Here is a 19,414-nt window from a genome sequence, read left to right on the forward strand (position 1 = left end):
TCTTCAAAAGACACCTGTCATGTCTCACCACCTCACCACCGGCTTCCCCCTGGTCTCCTGTGATTCCCTGCTGTGGCATCCTAACTGTTGCCTTTGTTTCTGCCCCTGACCCTCTACAGTCGCCACAGAGCAGCCAGAGAAACAACTTTGAACTATATGAATGCGATCATAGCAATCCCCCGCTCAAATTCTTGAGCGGCTTCTTGTTTCAGAGTGAATAAAAATACCGGCGTCCCCAGCTCTGGCCGCAGGCCCCGCCCACGCAGGCCCCGCCCCTTCCCCAGGATTCCTTCCTGAGGCACGCAGCTGCGTGCCCCCGCCACCCAGGCCTCCCTGTGGTCCGCAGGCCCGTCCACCAGGTCTTTGCGCCAGTCTTGCCTTCTGCCTGGGCCCCGCCTCCCCCAGCTATTCACATTCTCCCTCCCTGGCATCTTCGGGTTTCTTTCTGCTCAAGTGTCCTCTCCTCAGAGGGGCCACTCCGGACTGACCCTTCGTCTGAAGTAGCAACCTCACCCTCATTCTCTGCTCCCCTCACACTGCTGTGCTGAGGGCCCCGACTCTCGATGGTTCCACGTGGGATTCTTCGACTTCAGCATGGTGCGAAAGACGTACGCATTCGGTAGAGACCGTCCTTCGAATTTGGAGTGTTGATCTTTTCCCTGGCTGGCGGTCTGCAGCACGGTACTCCCTCTAACGCTGGGCAGTGGCCGCGACCTGCTGCTCCGGGGCAGCCGCGGGGTCACGAGGAGAAGCGACCATCTCTGCAGTGCGCTCTGTTGCCACACGGTTCATGGAGACGAGGCTAAGGTACGATTCTTAGTGTGTTAGGTGTATTAAAGTGAATTTTCGACTTGGGCTGTTTTCAGCTTATAATGGGTTTATCAGGATGTAACCACATCAAAAGTAGAGGAGCTCCTGTATTTCTCTTCTTAATACTATCAAGCCTGATTATTATATTATATTATATTATACTCTGTTTGTTTATCGTCTGTCTGCCTCACTAGAGTGTTAACTTCAGAAGGGCAAGGAGTTTCTCTTACTCATTCTTTCTTCTCCAGCCCCTAAAACAGCACCTGGTATGTGGTAAGTGGTTAATAAATAGTTGCAGAATAAATGAATTCCCTCAACTTTTCAGATAAGAAAATTGAGACCCAGAAGATTAAAGCACTAAGAGGTAGAAAACTGAAGCAATTGCTTAAGATGGGTAATAATTCAGCATTTCTCTTCTTACCTGGTTATTTTAGAGAACTAGTATTTCTGGAGGCAAGAGGTACAGAACTTTATAGAGATTCTTCTCGATTTTTCACTAATGCAAGAAATGATCAAGTTGAGACAACATGCAAAGCAAAATAAAATAATTTGGAAACTGGGAATATGAAGGAGGCGGAAATTGTGCAGCAGTGTCTCAGTAATAGAAGTCCTGTTTCTAAAGTGACACACCTCTACTTTGAGATGCAGTGGTCTAAGAAGAATCCAGTTGGGAGTAAAAGGGGGTCCAAGCCACATCCCTTTGTTCCCTGTAAGCAAAAAATGGATGTGGATGCCCAAACGAAGTAGCCAGCAAAGTTTCAGGCTTAAAATAAATGGCTGAGGCTAGGTGTTTAGGGCAAAGAGTAGATATGTCTGATACATATCCTACCTTATTTGTAGTAATATATCAAAGGTTCATTTAGCTTCATTATAAGCAATGTATGAAAAAATATACATATATCTACAGATACTTTGCTCTCCTTTATAGGATAATTATTTTACAAAGCAAATAGAGTCTTTGCACTAATTTCTTCATAATTAAACAATTTTGTTTTCTTCCAATGTATTCATCCTGTGGACATTGCTCCATAGATAAAATGGCAGGAATGCCTCCAGACAGGTCAGCTGGTTGTCTCTGTTGAATCATCAATGAATCTGTTGATTTGGGCTTATCAATTTCTTTGGCCTGCAACGTTGCTCTGACTGTTAGACCATTTTTTTTTTTACAATACACCCCTCCCCACCTTCACACACACGCACGCACACACACACACACACCCTTCACACCACACACTCACTACAACTAATTTCACTTGCAGGCAATTGCTGGGACAAATGTTCTGCACATATGTTTACATCTGGTGCTAATAGAAGTCCAGGTCTTCCTAGGAAATGCTGTGACATAATGGTGGGAGTCCAAACAAGCTTATCCTGAATCATGAAGTATTGCCCTATCTAACATCTTAATTGAACTCCTGGAAGAGAAAACAATTTTCTCTTCAGCAGTTTTGGTATTTGCAAAATCTACTTACTCTTGGAAAAGAAGTGCTGAGAAACATTGTATACCATTGAACTTGACAAGGCCTGACTTTTAAAACTGGGTTTACTAAATTCTTCTATAATGAAGACAGCAGCATAAAGAGATAATGATCATGGGTCAAACTGTCTCCTTTGACATCCTTTTCATATTGTATTCTTTTTTCTTTGTAAGTTCATTTCAGTAGCCATCTCCTATAAGGAATCTTCCGACATTGTCACAAAACCATTTAGAAATATAACCAGTTCGCTTGAGCCCTGTCACTGAAGCACAACCTGTTACATTATACAGGTATGCACTCCTCGGTTCCTTATGGATGAAGGGGGCTTACCTGGCTTATCTTCCCATTGCACAGTATGCTCTGAGGGAAGGTTCATGTTAAAATCAAAATTTAAAAATATATGTAATCTAGCATTCTCTAGGACCTCATATGGGGTCTGGTATAGAAGCAATGGTCTTAACCATGGCTGCCCATTAAGATGACCTGGAAAACTTTTAAAACATGCCAATGTTTGGATGCTATCTTCAGGGACTCGGACTTAATTGATTGAGGGTAGAGGGAGTATTATTTTTAAAGCTCCCTAAGGACTTCCTATTTGCCCTAAGGGGTTGACACTACTTGGGTAGGACAGGTTTGAAAGCAATTTTCATCATATACTAAATGCATTTTTATCCTGACCAAGTTTACTTATCTTCTAAAAAAACAAAAACAATTAATGCTTCCCTAGGTGGTTATTCCCTGGATGGGATCATATCTTCCCCATTTGGAACCCATTACTGCTTAAACTCTCTACACTACTGTTTAACCTCTCTAAGCCTTGGAGTTCCCTTTTGTAAAATACAGATTTAAGTATTAACATACAGGTTTGGTGTGAGGGTTAAATTAGATAATGTGTGAAAAGTACTTAGACTAGTACTTGGCATGTATAAGAATTCTGCAGGCCTTAGCCACTCCGTGCACTGCCTACAGAGTGTCTGGCCCAGGGTAGACTCTATATCAATGTTAATCCTTTCTTCTGTTTCCCTTCCTTCTATTGCTATACTTTACCCTGAGCTCTACCCTTATAAGTGGGGCCTTTGGTATTTAGTAAACAAATCCCTCTGAAGGAGACCAAGATGTCTAAATACAATTTTGAATTTTGTCTCTTTGAAAATGATGATAAATTAAAGAAGACATGGTGTGTGCACTTGTGTGACAATGAATATACTAAATATAGTTAAGATATTACTCAGCTTCTGGCTCTTAAAGGCAAAGCATTGAAACATTGGTTAATGCTAGGCACCTTATAGGAATTCAAACACTTCTTAGGACCTTATTTCTCAAAGTGTGATCCTTGGACCAGCATCATCAGCATCTCTTGGGAGCTTGATAGGAAAGCATAATCTCAGGCCCCACATCAAATCTACCAGATCAGAATCTGCATTTTAACAACCTGCCCAAGTGGTTTTGGGTGTCCATTAAAGTGTGAGGAGGACCCTCATACAATGATGAAATGATGGCTGAGAATTGAAAGTACCCATGGAGCTAGTTTACAGAGATTTCAATATCATTTTTTCATTGCCGGTATGCCAAATCAGTTACTAGGATCACACTGTCGCATTGTCAGGCAAAGCTCTGAGTCTGAAGCAGCTCTAAACCCATACCATGCATCCAGCCCCATTAGTGTGAACTCTGGTCATGCTCAGGAGCTGTTCCTTGAACTCCATCACCTTTTGCCCATACCCAGATTTCCAGATCTGATCCTTGTCTCGTGGCCTTCTGACTCGTTGCCTCAGGAATGAGAATTCTTGTATTCCAGGATCTGACAGATGGTGAAACTCACTCCTGATTCTTCACTTTCCCCCTTTGTCTACAATTGTCTCTTCTCATTTTCCCTTCTTCTTCCCCCCTCTGGAAAGTAGCTCTACTCAGGCTTGCCTAAGGGGAGAGGACTCTAGAACTGGCCACTGAGAGAGGAAATCTGGCCAAGGAGTCAGAGTCAGGTGGACCTTTGAGGGCTGCTTTGACCCTTTCAGAGTCATCTGATCTTCAGTGTGGCTCTTCAGTGGTGCAAGGCTCTCTGGAGCAATGTTTATTAGTGTGTTAAGTTTGGGGTGGGAGAGGGAGGCTGTGAACATATTTAGAGAGTAGTGGTATTTTGATAGAGTGCTACATTGGCTGACACTACTCCCAGTTTCCTCTTTAGAAACTGCCATTTTGGAATGGCCTTTCAGGTTCTGGCCTTTTTCTCTATCTGTATTTCTGTCTCAACCCAATTGGTTAAATGAAAGACATTCTACTTTGCAAACCACAATTACAATGGGAATGAAAGTCAATAAAAGCTGCATCTGATATGTACAACAATAGATCATTCACTCAGCAGTAGCTAAAGAGAATCCACCACGCCGCCCTCGCTTGTTTTCCTGCAGATATGATATTTTGGTTTATTTTAGTGCATATTGTTTGGCATCTTAAAATTATGTATTTTTTTATTCCAGTCATTTCACAAGCAAAGCTGACTTCACTGATAATTAAATTCCCCTCACAATGGCAATTTCACCACTTATTTTCATTTTACTACAAGATGCCTGTGGATTATTAAGCGAGTGTCAGTTCTCACCCGCCCACGTACCTTCAATGCAATTGGAAAGAGGTGTCAACATTTCTAAGGTGTGCCCAGATGATATGTAGTTCCCACAATTTCATATTCACAGGCATATATCATGCTATTTATGCATATGGGCTAGCTCAATAATTATTTGGGATTTGTTTTAGAGGTTACTAAATTAATTTGGGGAGCTCTGAGTACAAAGATAAAGCTCTTAATTGGCTGTGTTCTATTAATATATAATTTTACATTAAATTAAAATATACTGTTATTTATATTATTTTAGCTTGTAAATAATATTTTGTACTCCATAAGGTCCATATAAGCAGGTATTTGACTAGAACAAATAATAGTCTATGAGACGGCAAATTCAGGAAAATGTAAGGTGGCACTTTACATTTGTAAGTTCAGTTGATGTGGTGGGTTGGCTTGACCCATTCTGTTTAACTACTCCCATCCTAATCACACTGTCCTCCACTGCAGTAACACTCACATATCGCCAGTTGAACAGATCCTTCTTTATCCAGCCCCTAATACAGTATTTTTCAAAGTGCCTGTTGCAATCCTTTAGTGAGTCATGAAAACAATTTAGTGAGTTTCATACAGTATCTAAAAAAAATAGAAAAGATCTGAATGCCTCACGTGCAAATTTCAGTGATGTGTGTGTGTGTATAATTACATGGTAATATAGATTCTATTGCTTATTGTGGTTTGTAGTAAGAAAGAAAAAAGAGTTTGAATTACATTAACAGACTTGATATTGGTTCCCTCTTGAAATGATTCCAAGATCTGTAGACCAAGGATTTTCATCTCTTAAAAAGCAGGAGTGTTTCGCTTGCTACTAAGCTAATGGCCATTGCCAGGACCAAGGACCAGCTCTGAATCCTCTAGTTAAGTAATAGTACTTACTGAGAATTATCTAATTATCAAAATCTGCAGTTCTCGAAGTGTGGACACAGCACTAGTAGCGTCAGCATCACCTGGGAACTCGTTAGAAATGCAATTTCTCCGGTCCTACCCAGACTTATTGAATTAAAATTCTAGGAAAGGGGCCAGCACCGTGTGTTTTAATAACCCTCCAGGTGATTCTGATGCATGGTGACATTTATGGACCACTGGTCTATTACTACATGTGACCCAAGTTTGATATGGATTTCGATTTGACCTTATCCGTCTGAAATCCCACCCCAAGTATTTCTTCAGGGCCTCGGGTTTCTTTCCACATGACTACATGATGATTAAGTCTATTCAGTTATTATGTGACTTCCAACAGTATTTTTCCTCTTGTCTTGCCCCCAGCCTCCTCTCCTTGGTTCTGCTGGGGCCTGTTGGGTAATGAGACTACCTCTGTCTGGGCTCACCATCTCCCATTGGTGCGATGGAGGCCCAGAGGTGCTGATGTCTGACAAAGCTACTTGGCAAAGAGCGAGAGAACACAGCATAGTCAGGCGGAAACTTATTTTATACTGAACTTTACAAGCTCATACTATAGAGTTTTGTTTTGAAAACATTGTAGTCCATCCTATTCATTGAATGCTTTTTAATAACAATTCAATGTGCCAGTAATTCTTGTGTGATATTACATCTATTTTTATGCACTTTGTGGATCTTGAACAGAGATAGCTTATTTATTAATATTTCCATAAATCCTGTGGGGACTAAGTGAGATAACCTAGATATAAGTGATTTGTATGTGTATGGTACAAAGTAAGCATTCAGTTTCTCTGTGCTAAGACAAAGGCTCCCAGCTATTAGTTTCACAAGACACAAGAATCTTCCTTAAACATGAGTGATTCAGTTTCCACAATATTAGCCCTAGGGTTTGGGGGGCCACACACACATATTTGCATGAAGTTTTCAATCTGTAGGGGCTAAGGAGAATTTTTCCGATGGAAATCCCAGTGTTTACTTATACAATCCCAGTGTTTGTTGGTATACAATTGTTCATATTTTTTTTATAATTCTATTTCTGTAAAATTGACAATAATGTCCTCTATTTTGTTTCTGATTTTAGTTGAGTCTTCTTTTTTTTTCTTTAGTTGATCCAGCTAAAGCCTTGTCAATTTTGTTGATGTTTTTAAAGAAATGAATCTTGCTTTTTTATTTTAAAAAAATTCTCTATTGTTTTTCTCTCCCCTATTTTGTTTATATCTGCTGCAATCATTATTATTTCTTTCCTACTGGTAGCTTTGAGTTCAAATTGTTTTTCTTTCTCTAATTCCTTAAGGTGTAACCTGAGGATTCAAAGGGCAGAAAAGATTAAGCCTTCAGGCCAGAGAATTGTGTCATCATACCACACCCTCCCCACCACCATAGACCACACTGCAAACATACCACATACTCACATCCACACCACACATTACCCATTACCTACCCCCACCACACCCTGCACCACACACATACTACACACCACACACCACACACACATTCAGGAGTATCTCACTTCCATGAATTGAATTCGCTTTGCTTCTGAGCCTGCTTCTCTTAGTCGCTTGAGAGGTGAAGCAGCCATGTCCTTTCCTTGCCCTCTGGCCCTGGGGACAGGTGCAAAGATATAAAGTGTGGGTTAACAAAATCTGAAAAGACCATTTACTATGGAAAAATATTAAAAATAGTTAGAAAACTAAAGAGTCTTCAAGTCTGGTGGTATTACAAAAGAGTTTTCTAGCCTGTGAAGAATAGATATTTCTCTCTATATAAATTATTCCAGAACACAGAAAAAGAGAAAACTTCCCAATTCACTTTACAAAATTAATGTATCCTAGAAACCAAAGCCAGATAAAGAAATGACAACAAAACATATCATTGTACCAATGATTACAGGTGTAAAATTCCAAAATTAAATGTTAGCAAATAGAATTCATCAGTATATTAATGAATGATAACATGACAATGTAGTGCTTTAATTGCAGAATATAAGGAAAGTTTCAACATAAAGAAATCTAGTAATATTATCCATAATGTTTGTAAAATAAAATAGAAAAATATATGGTCATAGATATATGTGAAAAAGCATTTTGATAGAAGTCAAAATCCATTCTTTTTTTCAATTTTTATTGTGCTAAATCACAAAAAAGTATATATTTTTCTATCATTCTTTTAATGTGGTATATTACATTGATTTTAATGTATTGAACTGTCCTTGTATTTCAGAAAGAAATCTCACTTGGTTATGGTATATAAGCCTTTTAATGTGCTGTCGAATTTAGTTTGCTATTACTTTGTAGAAGATTTTGTATCAATATTCATCAAGGATATTGGTTTTTCATTTTCTTGTATTACCTTGGTCTGGCTTTGGTATCAGTGTCTTGCTGGCCTCAGAGACTATTTCCTTCTCTTTAGCTTTTTGGGAAAGTTTGAGGAGGGTTGGTTTAACCAATACTCTTCTTTAAGTATTTGGTAAAATTCATCAGTGAAGCCATTGAATCTTGGGCTTTTTGTTGTTGTTGTTGCTGTTGGAAAGGTTTTGAATACTCATTCAGTATTACTAGTTAGAGGTCTGTTAGGTTTTCTATTTCTTCATGATTCAATCTTGGTATGGTGTATATTTCTAGGAATTTATCATTTCATCTAGGCTTTCCAATTCATTGGTACACAATTGTTCATATTTTTTTTATAATTCTATTTCTGTAAAATTGACAATAATGTCCTCTATTTTGTTTCTGATTTTAGTTATTTGAGTCTTCTCTTTTTCTTTAGTTGATCCAGCTAAAGCCTTGTCAATTTTGTTGATGTTTTTAAAGAAATGAATCTTGCTTTTTTATTTAAAAAAATTCTCTATTGTTTTTCTCTCCCCTATTTTGTTTATCTCTGCTGCAATCATTATTATTTCTTTCCTACTGGTAGCTTTGAGTTCAGATTGTTTTTCTTTCTCTAATTCCTTAAGGTGTAAGTTTAGGTTGTTGATCTGAGAACTTCCTTATTTATTAATGCAAGGGTTTGTAGCTATAAATTTCCATCTTGGCACTGCTTTTGCTGCATGTTGTTAGTTTTAGTATTATTTTTCATTTTCATTTGTCTGAAGATACATATATGTACATATATATATATATATATATATATATATATATATATATATATATGTAGTTGTTATTTTGTTTAAGAGACAGGGACTTACTCTGTCATCCAGGCTGCAGTGCAGTGGTGTGATCGTTGTAGCTTACTGGGACCTCAAACTCCTGGCTCAAGTGATCCTCCCACCTCAGCCTCCCAAGTTGCTAGGACTACATGCCCACACCACCATGCCCAGCTAATTTTTAAAATATTTTTTGTAGAGACAAGATCTCACTGTGTTGTCCAGACTGCTCTTGAACACCCTAGACTCAAGTGATCCTCACTCCTCAGTCTCTCAAAGTACTGGGATTACAGGCATGCGGCACCACACCAAGCCTGTCTGAAGATACTTTATAATTTCCTTTGTGATTTATTACTATTTTATTCACCCAATACTTGTTTAAATTCTCCCGTGCATTAATAACTTCCTTGTTTATCATTCTGTATTCATACCTTTTTTTCTGGAATCATTTTTTTTTTCTTCTGAAGTTTGTCCTTTAGGAGTTCTGGTGAATTAGAGAACAAACTCTATTTTAATTGCTCTGAAAATATCTTTATTTCATCTCATTTCTTAAAAGTGGTTTTAGCAGATATAGAAGTCCAGGTGTCAGTATTTTTAACATACCATGCTACAGTCTTTCATCTTCCAAATTTGCTGTGGTAGGCAGAATAATGATTCCCAAAAATGTCCTCATTCTCCTCTCTGGCACCTGTGAATATGTTACCTTACTTGATAAAAAGGACTTTACAGATATGATTAAGTCAAGGATGTTAAGATGGGGAGGTTATCCTGGATTTTTTGCATGATCCCAATAATCACAAAAGTCATTATAAGAGATAGGTAACAGCAGGCTTCCTCAAACTACAGCCCTCGGGCCACATGCGGGTGATTTTGCCTGTTTATTTTTTTACTTCAAAATAAGATATGTGCAATGGGCATAGGAATTTGTTCATAGTTTTTTTTAAACTATAGTCCGGCTCTCCAACAGTCTGAGGGACAGTGAACTGGCCCCCTGTTTAAAAAGTTTGAGGACCCCTGGGTAAGAGGATCAAAGTCAGCAGTAGGAAATGTGATCAGAGATTGGAGCTATCCAGTCAAGAAATGTTGGTAGCCTTTAGAAGCTGGAAGAGACAAGGAACAGGTTTTCCATTGGAATCTCCAGAAGGAACCAGACCTGCCGACACCTTGATTGCAGCCCTGCAAGATTCGTTTTGAACTTCTGACGTCCAGAACTGTAAGGGTATACATATGTGTTTTTTTGAGCCGCTGAGCTTGTGGTAATTGTCACAGCAGCAATAGCAAACTAATTTAATCTGTTGTCAGTATAATTATAGTTGTATTATTGATCATTTGTTTTTTTCTCTCTGTACTGTAAGTCCTCAATTTTTATTTAGTATTCTACAACTTTATTTTGATGTTGAATTTGGGATATCTTTTTATTTATCATGCTTGAAATTCACTGGGTTTCCTAACTGGTGTCTTTGATTGTTGCTGGGAAATTTTCAACAATTGCCTCTTCTAATATCATCTATCCTCTGTTCTGTTATCTCCTTCTGAAAACCCAATTATGTTTGCAGGTCTTTTCTACTCTATTTTCCCTGTAAATATGAAACCTTTATTTCACAGCTCTGTTTCTGAGTGCTATATCCTCTTTAATTTCTCAAATCTATTTTCCATAGCCCCTCTTCAGCTGTATCCAATCTTCTGTTTATTCTACCCGTTGGCTTTTTAATGGAAATGGCTGTATTTTACACTTTTAAAAGTTCTATTTGGTCCTTTTTCATATACATCTAGTCAGTTTTTGATAGCCTTGTGTTCTTTAATCATACATTCAAGATGCTGTTTTACTTATATAAACATAAAACATACTGATTTTATATTCTGTGTTCAATCATTCCATTATCTACACTTTTTATAGATCTAATAACGTGCTCTGTTGTTTCTCGTGACTCTTGCTCATGGTGGTTTGTTCCCTCCTGTGCTCAGTGAGTTTTTGAGCTCTTGTGCCTTGGAAATTTTATATATGGATTTATGGAAATTCTTTTAGGCATGTGTATGAAGTATGTTTCTCCAGAAAGAATTCTCGGTTTTTTTTGCTAAGCACCTTGGAGAATTATCAATCAGGAAAGACTTTAAATTGAATTTCAGTTTAAGATTTTGTGTGTCACATAGTTAGTATTAGTTGAAGCCCCAAACCTCTGTTTTTTGTGAGCTCGTGATTAGGGATTTTAATGGGAGACTTTAATCAGTTTTTAATCTTTTTCTGCTCTATCCAGGGGTAAGCCAAAGACACTAATGCTATCCCCTTCTGCATGGTGGATTTTTTTCCTAGGTCACCTACTGATTATGTCACATTTTCGATGACACGTGGGTCTGGGTGGGGGTTTCCAATCAGATTTCCCAAACTTCTTAGGCCCAAGGCTTTGCCTCTATCATCAGTCTATTAAAACCCAGGGCATAAGCCACCAGGGACTGGAGGATGTCTCCAGGGCAAAACAGACTAATTAATTTGCTTATCAATTACTACATTTTTACTTCTTGTCATTTCTGAGGATTCCTTTATTTTCCTGGCAGTTCATGTGCATTAAGAAAATTATGTCATCTATATTTTATGCAGCATCTTTAGGTGTGAGGTCTACAAAAATCTCCTTATCATATTGTTATAAAGCTCTTTATATTATCGTGTTTCCCGGAAAATAAGACCTCCCCATAAAATAAGCCCTAGCAGGATTTCTAAGCATTTGCTCAATATAAGCCCTACCCAAAAATAAGACCTAGTGATGGGCGTGGCTATGCAGTGTATCTGCAGAACCCATGCATTTCATCACGGAGCGAAAAAGAAGATGAGTAGCCCTTCTCATCTGCCCCATGAGAGCTCTATTGCTCGACATGAGAGATTGGGGCCAATGGTTCTAAAGGAAATAGAATGGCAAGAAATTCAGGATGGAATTCAGGGTTTGGAGATATATGATGATGTTCCAGGAGAAGACGACTTAACTATATTTGAATAAATGTAGATTGTTGTACTGTACTTAAAAAAAATAACAATCCCCTGAAAATAAGCCCTATGGTGTCTTCTTGAGGAAAAATAAATATAAGACCCTGTCTTATTTTAGGGAAATCATGGTAGTTACCCATTGCTATGTAACAAATTATCCCAGTAGTTAGCATATTCAAATGACAAACAACTATTATCTCATGGGTTCTCTGGGTCAGGTATTTGTGTGCAGCTCATCTCTCTGCAAGGCTGCAATCAAGGTATAGGCCTAGGCTTCAGTCATTTCTAGGCTCAAGTGGGGAAGGATCTGCTTCTAAGCAAAACACAGACTATTCACTTCATGGCTCACTCACCTGGCCGTTGGCAATGCTCACATCCTCACTGGCTATTAGTGGGAGACATTAGTTCCTTGCCATGTGGTTCTCTACAAGGGGCAACGTACAACATGGCAGCTTGCTTCTCCCAGAGTAAGGCCTCTGAGAGAGTGAAAGAGTAAGAGGAAGTGAGCAACATGGCAGTCACAATATTTTTGTAACCTAATTTCAGAAGTGACATCTCGTGACTTTGCCATCTTCTCTTCATTGGAAGCGGGTCACCCTTTCCAGCCCATACTCAGTGGGGGCAGGGTTGGGTAATGTGATTATACAATGTGAATACCAGGAGGCAAGGATCATCAGGAACCACTGCCTACCTCACTTCTATAAATCAGTCTTTTTAAAAAATGAACATCAAAGTGGAAAAAATATTGAGAGTGGATAGCCATTGTTTTCAAAGAAGAAACTTAGTCTGATAAATATATGAAAATGGTACAACTCTCTAGTAATCCATGCCATTTAAAATAGCAATTAGATAAAAATCTTTACTTTCAGATTGACAAAGTTTTTTTGATGTCAAGTGTTACAAGAATAAAGAGAAACTAGCATCCTCAAGCAATGCTAGTGGGAGTATAAATTAGTATATATTTTGTAGTTTAATTTGGTAGTATGTCTTAATACCCTTAAAAATCTAGATATCCTTAAAATTATATATATAAAATCCATATTAAAAATTTACTATCCCCAAGATTTCATATTGAGTTACTTACCCTAAGGAAAAATTATAAAGGCATTAAAATAGTTATGTAAACTATGCCCATTTTTATGATAAAACCATTGGATATAAATGTCTAAAAGAAATCATTGGTAAATAAATTGCCCCACATGCTCATAAGAGAAAACTATTTCTCTGTTAAAAATAATATTACAAATCTGCATATATTAACATGGAAAGATCTATCCAACATATTGTTTTATAAGTAAAACAGTATATATTGTATGACTCATTTTTATTACATATATTAATAATATTCAAATACATTTATATGTAGAGAAAAATTAGCAGGCTATAGATAATATTATTGATGAGGTCATCTATGGGTACCGGAATTATAAGTGATTTTTATTTTTACCTTCTCTGTATTGTCTAAATTCTCTATAATAAGCATTTAATATCATAATTTTAAGCAAAAGATATTTTTCTGAACTGAAAACAAAAATGTATAATCCAAGTAATTTATAATATAAGAAGATATAACTTTCTAATTATTTAGTAATTTCTTTCCTATGTTTTCATTAGAATTTCAGAAATATACATTTGTCACTTCATTGGCATCCAGGAGTCCTGCCATTAAGAAATTCCCACTCTTGACCCACAGATAATTACACAATTAATCTAAGTTTCATATTAGAGCCCCATTACCAAAAAATAATAATAATAAACTTATCATAATGTAATATATGATATGCAAAGCAATTTTCATATCACCAGTTCATTTAATCATGAAAATCCTACTGTGAGATGGAGTATCACAATCATTATCCATTTACAAATAAAGAAATGGGGACTTAAAAAGACGAAATAACTTGCCAAGGACATAATTATTAGCAAATGGAAGAGCTGAATTTAAGAATTCTGCACCACTGACTATAGATACTGGATGCCCTTTCAGCTTCTAAGATTTTGGTGTATCTGCTCAATGCCTGAGCACTCTGCTAAGTACAGGAAGCAGAGGGATGAACAGGACCTTGCTCTGTCTTTGAGAGAATCTACATTAAGGCCTGAAGGTACTCTTCTCACCTACAGGTAGTTTTGCCTAAAGATATCTGGCATAGACCATTCCTCATAATATACATACCCAGGTGCTCATACTGCTCCATTATTGGCTAAGTGTGTGCACCTTTCATGTAGTGATTTCCATAGCTATATTTTACAGCTTGCCAGAGTCTTGGGTGGCTGGATTCTCAAAGTTCAAAGACTTGCCTTATTCAGTTTTCAACACTGCACAAAGCTAAAACACCTTCCCTTGCACCAGTAACTGGAGTGGAGGATCTATGGTGCCCAACAGGTTACTGTAGCATCACAGAGGAAAACGCAGAATGGTCCTCATAGGAAAATGCATAATGTGTCCTTACAGCACTGTTCCTTGACTGCAATAAGGAGTCAGGAAATGGTACTTGGAACCCTCTGCAGAGCAATCTTAGAAATTTGAATTAGAACCATTGAATTTAGTTATTGCTTTAATTTGTATTTGATTTCCACTTTTAATATCACTGCCATTTCATGGGCCTTAGTGTGAAGTTCTATCTTCTTGGTTGTGTTTTATAACATTTCTTATCTACTTATATTTTTAAAATATCCCAGCCCTGCTTTAAGAAAACAAAGTGCCATGTGTCATTAAAAAACAGACATCTGAGAGAAAAAAATTCTGGGGCAGAATTGGAATCACAAAGACCCTTCTAAATAGCTTGGTTTGAAAGACGATTATATTAACTTGAATGTGTTTGGTTAATATATTAATTATCCTCAGCACATTTAATTTATAATCTTAACCTTCACTTTGCGATAATAGTAAGAGTAATAATAATACATGTATTCATAGCCCTGTGTTTGTTTTAACTGCTACCCAAAAGGAGGGATGAGTCCATTGTTAGGGCGGCTGTTGCACAGGGTACAAGGGAGCAGGATATGATTCAGGTGATTTATTGGAAATAACAAGAATCCTTGTTCCCCGACTTACCAATTGTGTGACTTTGGATAAGTCACTTAGGCTTCCTGAATCCGCTTCCTATTTGGAAAATATGGGTAGTACTGCTTATTGAATTGCTGTAAAGATCAAACAGAGGCCGGGCGGTGGCTCAAGCCTGTAATCCTAGCTCTCTGGGAGGCCGAGGCGGGCGGATTGCTCAAGGTCAGGAGTTCAAAACCAGCCTGAGCAAGAGCGAGACCCCGTCTCTACTATAAATAGAAAGAAACTAATTGGCCAACTGATATATATATAAAAAAAAAAAAAAAATTAGCCGGGCATGGTGGCGCATGCCTGTAGTCCCAGCTACTCGGGAGGCTGAGACAGAAGGATCGCTCGAGCCCAGGAGTTTGAGGTTGCTGTGAGCTAGGCTGACGCCACGGCACTCACTCTAGCCTGGGCAACAAAGTGAGACTCTGTCTCAAAAAAAAAAAAAAAAAAAAATCAAACAGGATAATTCATGTAATGATACGAGCTTATATTTATTGTGAGCTAATCTCATTTACTGTGAAAATTTACTGTGTCTGGTGCTATTCTCAGTCCTTTAGGTAAATTTTATTTAATTTTCACAACATCCCCTTTGAGTAAGTACTGTTATTATCCCCCAATTCACCGAAGAAGAAACCAAGGCTCAGAGGAGATTTAATAACTTGCTCAGGGTTGCACAGCTGATAGCAAAGCCAGGATTCACACCCAGGCCGTTTAGCTCCAGTGCTCAGACCCTTAACCAAGGGGCTGTGTGACCGCTCAAGTCAAATTGCCCATCGGGTTCTAGCTCATAATGGTGCGCGGTGAAAAGTTCTTATTATAGTTAATGTCTGTAAAATGTGGTTATCAAAAACCACCTTGCAGGGCTATAGTAAAGATAAATGGGACTTGTGTATGAAATTACATGGCACAGACCAGCCTCTTAATATAGGCACAGCATCATTTGGATTCCATTCTTTAAAGCACAGAGTGAAAGAGAAGAATAAAGCTGAGTCCAGAGGCCAAGGGCTGCATCATGGGGTGGCAGCAGGGCAGACACTTGGGGGCATTCTGGGATTCAGAGGGGGAGATGTGAAGGCTTCTGTTGAATTGCTCAGGTGCCCTGTTCTAGGGCCTCAGCAGATGGAAGCCCCAACTTCTAGCTATTCATCAAAAAGATCTTCTCTGACCTGAGATTGCTGCGGCAGGCAGGATTCCATGGTAGAAAATGTCTTGTACAAGCTGTGGAGGCAAAGGAGAATGCTTAGATGTGTTTCCATGCTGAGAGGACAGAGCCAGTGGAGAGAAGGTTGTTGAAGACACAGAAAGGAAAGGGGTTAGTTGAGTACTGTGGTTAAAACAAAGGGCTTTGGATTCTGATGGGCTTAGATTCTGTCTCCAGCTCTGTCACTTGCACTGTCTCATTACATTTAGACTCTGTAAGCTGCTACTTGTTTATATATAAATAGGTATAATAATAGTTTCTATCTCCTAGGACTGTTGAGAAGATAGTGAACTAAAAATCCTAAGCACACCCTCCCCCCTCTTTCCACCCTAATTGAACAGACCTCCTTTTGGCCAAAGGGATCCCAGAAAAACCTTGAAACTGAGTTCCTGGCCATTAAGGGAAGGGAGGGGAACCTACCTCAGACAATAAGACACTAAATTACTAACAGGACCTAAAGCCATGCAGAGCAAAGGTTAAATCATCTGTAGGCCATCAATTTGCTTAACAGATCACTTGAATCTCTTATATTGTGGCTTGTCTCTGATTAACAGACTTCCCTGTCTTAAAACATTCCAAGCCTTTAGACAAAGCTTCATTTCCTTACCCAATTACAAAACAAAGAATCTTTGAATCTACCGATAACCTCATAAGCCCCCCAGTTTGAGATATCCCACGTGTTTGGACCAAACCAACGTACACCGTCCAGGTATTGATTTATGATTTTACCTGTAATCCCTGTCTGTCTAAGGTGATAAAATCAAAGAATCACCCAACCGCCTAGGGGCCACTTGCTCAAGACTTCTTGAATGTGGCTCCCTGGGCCATGGTCACACATGTTCAGCTCAGAATAAACCTCTTTGAATTATTTTGTAGAATTTGGGATATATTTTAAAGGGAATATTGCACCTAAAACACTTGGTGCTGTGGCTAGAACACAGTGAGAACTAAATAAATATTACCTCTTGGAAAGTGTGGAGGTTGGAGCTGCCTGGCCTTTGGGCCTGGACTATAAATCTGCCAGTCAAGACTGATGGACCAGAGCATGGCAAAAAGTACTAAACTCTGAAAACTCTGCCAACTATGTGGGAGAGAGGCCTTGTGGGTCCCAGCAACCGGGACTGCCTATCAGAGGAAAAACCTGTATCCTAACCAGTTGCAACACACAATGATTTTGCAATGCACTCTTTATTGGGACAACCCTTGACATTTATGAGACCAAGATAGAAATCGACAGGGTAAGAGTTAGGCCCATCTTAAATTTCAGGGAGTTTGTCAACTCAAGCTATGAAAAAAGCCACCTATATAAAAATAAATTCCATTAACTTCGACGGGTGTGCATATGTAAAGGTGAAACGGGGGCCTCTTCATGTCATTTTTACATTTTCCGGCACTGCAATTTTTCTTCTTTTAAAGCATTCTTCTTAAAGACGTATGTGAACATTGACAAACTAGACAGGAAGCTTGGGGAATATGAATACGTGTAAATACCAAGTCAGACATTTTTTAAGGATGTCATTTATTCTAAAGTGTGTAAGAATTACTTCAAAGCCATTAGTGTCTGGAATTCTCTAAAGGTAGAAAAACGTTTTAAAAACACACTCTTCCAATCAGCTTTAATACTGTTAAAGGCAGATCTTTTTTTTTTTCTTTTTTTTTTTTTAATGAGAAAGAAACAAAAAAATACTGCTTTTGACCTGACAAACCATAACATTTGCCTATACGCTTTTCATCGGGATCTCAAATACGACATCTTGAGGTATTCAGACACAGGGAGTTATTCTGGTTAGAAATTTCAAGGAAAAAAATTGTGCTGCTGACTTGAGTACTATAGATTCTATATTTTGGGATGAGTCAAAGCTGGAATAGCATTTATTGTTTGACTTAGATTATTGCAGATTTTGACATGTTTCTTTTATGTTTCTTCTGCTATCCTTGAAATCGGAGGCAAAGGATGCACCTTTCTTCTTTCTTACTTCCACCCATCTTCAAATTATGTGTTGAGAATTTGTGCATTGCAGTATGCTGTAGATGGCCTTGGGGGTGACACAAACAAGGATAAAATATTAAAGGGTCTAGTATTGAAGATTTTAAGTAAGTCATTCAAATCTGCCAGCTTTTAAGAGCAAACCTCTTCACAAAAGAATGATTTAAAATAATGAAGGCAATGATGGAAACTCCCCATTGCATTTCATTCCTAGTAGTTTTCACCAACTTCCTTCATCTCCTCGTGCTTCCCTTCCCAAATATTTCAGAGAAAGTAAATATTGGTTCTGGACTGACACCTCACGCTGTGAAAACTTAATGGAAACTTTGCTTTCTGCATTTACAAGCTTTGTTCTTTGCTTACTCTCTGAAACATTACAATCTGATGGCAATTGCTTCTCATTGTGGATGAGAAAAATGGGTTTGGAAGGAGGAGAGACCCTTGTTGGATTGAGACTTTTGCTTATTCTGGGAACTGGTCTGATTTGAAGTTGGAAACACTGAAGTAATCTCTCTCTCTCTCTCTCTCTCTCTCTGATGTGAGAAGAATATGAAGGAGTAAGTTCATCAGAAAACTCTCCCCCATCATTTTTACATTTGAAATACAGGAGAGATTTTGTTTCATGGCACCAAGAAGGAGAAAGAGAAATCCAGAGAAAGGACAATAAAATGAACAGAAGGGAAAAGTAGAAAAACAATGTGCCAAAACTCTGTGTCTCCAGCCTCTGTCCCAATGACGTATTTACTCCTTCATTTGAACATGTACCTTGGAATTAGTGTTAGTGTCTGCCGACAAAGGAGAGCAAGCAATCCCTGGATGATTTTAGGCATATATTTCACTTTCCCCTTAGTCTGACTTGTAGAATAAGTGGAAAATAACTTTCAGACCAAGCAACTTGTTGGAAATGACACTTCTGTACATCTGAACTTTTTTTTTTACCACTCTGTGTGAAACACTCTTGTCAGCAAGTGGCCAGTTTGTGAGATGAGGTGATAATTAAAGAATATTTCTATTGCTCTGTTGAAGTGTTTGAAAGTATGTGACATGCAATATGACCGTGGAAATAGAGACAAATTATAATTACTATAATACAAGTTTGATATACCCATCTGAAAAAATACCTGAGGATTAAATGAATTAATCCATGGGAAATACTAGAACAGAGGGTGGCACTTAGTAAGTGTTCCTTAGCTATCATTGTTATTATCTAGGCTTTCTCTTCTTGTCAAATGCTATTTTGCTTTATA

At 38.3% G+C, this 19,414-nt stretch overlaps 1 long non-coding RNA gene across 1 annotated transcript in view; it reads left to right on the top strand.

Moving 5' to 3' along the window:
• Positions 1–280: 280 nt before the first annotated feature.
• Positions 281–19,414, top strand: part of LOC105856664 (uncharacterized) — a 43,683-nt gene continuing 24,549 nt past the window's right edge. The window contains exon 1 of the long non-coding RNA XR_001147255.2: positions 281–807. This is a non-coding gene — a long non-coding RNA (uncharacterized LOC105856664). The remainder of the gene's footprint in view (positions 808–19,414) is intronic.

Source organism: Microcebus murinus, chromosome 12 (genome assembly GCF_040939455.1).
Source record: "Microcebus murinus isolate Inina chromosome 12, M.murinus_Inina_mat1.0, whole genome shotgun sequence".
NCBI classification, from domain to species: Eukaryota; Metazoa; Chordata; class Mammalia; order Primates; family Cheirogaleidae; genus Microcebus; species Microcebus murinus.